Below are 4,091 nucleotides of genomic sequence, written 5' to 3'. Positions count from 1 at the left end.
GCAACTGCCCCTTTGCTTGTACTCCTGTCCTGTTAGAGTTTTGTTGTTGTTTTTATTTACTGGGGTTACAGTGCTTTCAAAAAGTATTCTGAATGCACTGTAGACCCCCTTCACTTTTGTCAATTTTGTTATGCTATGGTCTGATTCTACAGTTGATGAAAATATATTTTTTTTCTAATGACTCTACACTCAGTACCCCATAATGACAAAGTGAAAACAATATTTTAGAAATGTCTGTAAATGTATGCACTGTATATAGCTGCCCATCTTACAATTGCAATTCTAAACAGTGCACAAAGGATTAAGATCAAATAGCAAGAGCATTTAGGCTTATATACCACTTCACAGTGCTTTACAGCAGAGATTCCCAACCTTTTGGGCACCAGGGACCGGTTACCTGGAGAGAGATTTTTCCGCGGACCGGAGGGGGCGTGGTTTTGTGTGCTGCCTGCATCCTGCGGATGGGGTTTTCCTTGTTTCTGAGGACCGGTTGCTGGCATGCTACGGCCCGGTACTGGTCCACAGACCAGGGGTTACAGCACTGTCTGAGTGGCTTACACATCAGCATATTGCCCCCAACAATCTGGAACCTCACTTTACCAACCTTAGAAGGATGGAAGGCTAAGTCAACCTTGTGAGCCATAGGGATCAAACTCGTGGCAGTGGGCAGAGTTAGTCTGCAATACTGCATTTTAACCACTGCGCCACCCGGGCTAAATAAAAAGAAAATATTACAAACCACAATTATTAATGAAATGATGGCAGGCAAACCAACTCCAACAATGGCAAGCAAATCAGCACAAAATCACACCTAACCTCCAGACTTTATGCTCAGTGAACAACCAGATCTTCAAGGAGTTATGACATGCTAGCAGGGTCAGGGCCCCACAAATTGGCATGGTGTTGCAGGGGAGAGGCGCTGCAATAGAGAAGGCAAAATCCCTAGATTCCACCTGGTGGTATTGTTTAACAGGTGGGATCTGGAACCCTGCTAGATCCAATGGGACAGATAGAAAATAATTGGAGAGAGATGATCCTGCAAATAACCTGGTTCCATGCCACGAAGGGCTTTATATGTCATAATCAGCACCTTGAATTGCGTTTGGAAGCTTACTGAGAATCAGAGCAGCTTGCAGAGCAGTGGTGTAATGTGGGCAAACATGAGTGTTCCCATGACTGTCTGTGCAGTTTTGAATTATAAAAGGCCCAATGACAGCTCTGCTTCCCTGGACCTTAACTCTGTTTTTTTTGCTGTTGTTCAAAATTATACTATTTATAAGACTTCATATCAGTAATATGTTACAGAGGTAGTCCTCAGATTAACAATCATTTATTTAGAGACTGATCAAAGTTATGACTGTGCTGAAAAAAAGTGATTTATGACCTGCCATTACACTTATGATATTGCAGCATCCCCAAGGTCATGTGTTTGCAATTCAGGTGCTAGGCAACTACCATGTTTCCCTGAAAATAAACCCCTCCCCTAAACTACGACCTACCCTGATTTTTGGGGAGGGGCTAATATAGGCCCTACCCTCAAAATAAGCCCTAATTAGGACCCTGCCCACTCCGTCCCACCTCGCTGCCACAATGGGGCAGGAAGCTGCAGTAGAAATGGGTCAGCAGCCACGCAGGCTGCTGGACGGGGTTGTTGGTGTTGCCATCGTGAGGCGAGGCAGGTGTCACAAAAAATATAAGACACTCCCCAAATTAAGACCTAAAACCTCTTTTGAAGGCAAAAATAATATAAGACAGGGTCTTACTTTCGGGAAAACATGGCAGTATGTATTTATGAGAGTATCCACAGGACATATGGTGACTATTTTTGATCTTCCCCACCAGCTTCCAACATGCAAAGTCAAGGGGGAAATCAGTTTCACTTAACAACCATGTGATTTGCTTAATGACCATGGCAAAAAAAGATTTAAAATCCATCACAGTCACATCATGACTTATGTAAGACATGCACCACTTAGCAAATACAGTTCTAGTTCCACTTGTTGTTATAAGTCAAGGACTACCTGTATGTCATTATATTTCCAACGAGTTTCCTTCATAATTTGTTTTAATTAATATACAGTATTAATTATAATTTCATTTAGCTATCCATTTTTACTTCCTTGTACAAATAAACTTTCTTCCATGCTTTTTTAAATTACAGTTGTCACTTTTGCAGAGGATGACTGTGAGGTATAAAGAATGACCAATTTTCTGTTGATGCTCTACCTGTTAGTATAAAGCCATATCAAGATCTTTTTTAGCCTTCTAAAGGCTTGCTTGCTTTCTGATACAATGCACCGGAAACATATACGGGGAAAAAACTTGTGTACAGAATAGAAGATAATTCTTTAGATAATAATCTTTTTTATATATAAAAAAATCTTATTTGAATATTCAGAACAAGGATAAGAAACTTCATTAAGTTTCATAAAACTGTCATGTTCAGTGTTCTGATTTGGCTGTTATATTGTTAGACTTGATTTAACCAAAAGGCCAAGAAGCATTGCAGCACTACTAGATTTTGAAAAGTCTCTTTCTGCAATTTTGTTCAAGAGCGCACATAGAAGTCATTTCCATAAAGAATTTCAAAAGAATATGATTTATCCCAGCCTTCACACGACTCAGACTGACACATAATCCAAGCTTCTTTTAAGATTCTTGATGTAATTTTGACTCACGTATGCATATTACAGTTTTTAAAATGAAAGTGACTTCACAGTGTTTCTGTGTATAAACTCAATAATAACAGTAAAAACTCAAATTCACAAACAGGACTGGCCATGTAGTTAGGATAGGCATTAGCACTACAGCTACTACCTACGTCCTTGTCTTTTTCAAATTATCTCCAGATCGTTCCATATTTAATATTCCTAGTCATCTTCCTTTAATGTTGAAGATCTTAAGCATGTGCTTTGTTTTTTAATCTTCCAGTTCACTTCTTATGTTTCTATTCTGGTCTCATGCGGTATTCTATTTCAACTATTATTCCTGAAAGTTGCACATGTTACAACTTAGCTTCAAATGCTTGTATGTTTAACTGAGCAGACCCCAGTCAACTTAGTAGTGTTAATTTATTGATGAACAGGATAAGGTTGCAAATTAAACTGAAAGACATCCAAGAAACATAAGTTTTAACTCTCTTAATTGAGTTATTTATTTATTTGTTTAATTATTTAATTCCATCTAGGTGCTGCCCAAGTCAACTCTAGCTGATTCAGAATATAATAAATAATTAACAGAATAATAGAATAACAGAGTTGAAAGAGACCTTGGAGGTCTTCTAGTCCAACCCCCTGCTCTAGCAGAAAGCCCTATTTCAGATAAATGATTATCCAATTTTAAACTAATTTGGTTAATTTCTTAATGTAATTATTAATTTAATTAATCAATTTCATAATTTAATTTAAAAATAAGATGTGATTCTATCACCCTACTGAAAACACAGACAAAAACACATCCAACAAGGAACTCAATCCATCTTAACCCAAGCTCATGGAGAACAAGGTTCTCAAGATCTTATGGAACTCTAAGAGAGTGGAAACTACACGGATCTCAGGGGGCTCTGATTCCAGGGAAGGTGTCATGATAGAGAAGGCATGTTTCTTAGGTCCTAATAGATTACACTATTCAACTGAAAGAACCAAGAGTATGTTGAATCTATCAAGATGTAACACACACACACACACACACACCCAAAAAAGCTATGAGAGTCCTATAAATAACCAGCCCCTTTGTCACATAGAGATTTATATAACCATCACTTATATCACACCCAGAATCATACTGGCAAACAGTGCAGCTTGCAAATGGAGGTGTTATGTGGACATACTAAGGCATGCTCATCATGGCCCAGGACGCTACATTGTGAGCTGGTTGAAGTTTCTAAGTAATTTTCAAGGGCAGCACATTGCAATAATTGAGCTGTGAGGTGTCTAGAGGATGAACAATGTCTAAAGCAATGCCCCCCAATATTTTGAATGCCAGGGACCGGTTCCGTAGAGGGCAGTTTTTCTGCAGGTGTTTTTGTGTGTGTGTGTGTGTGTGTGTGTGTGTGTGTGTGTGTGTGTGCGCACACACACTGCCTGGATCCT

The sequence above is a fragment of the Vipera ursinii genome (genome assembly GCF_947247035.1).
Source record: "Vipera ursinii genome assembly, chromosome: 3".
Taxonomy (NCBI): Eukaryota; Metazoa; Chordata; class Lepidosauria; order Squamata; family Viperidae; genus Vipera; species Vipera ursinii.
The sequence above is the reverse complement of the archived record's forward strand: the minus strand, read 5'-3'. Positions refer to the sequence as shown.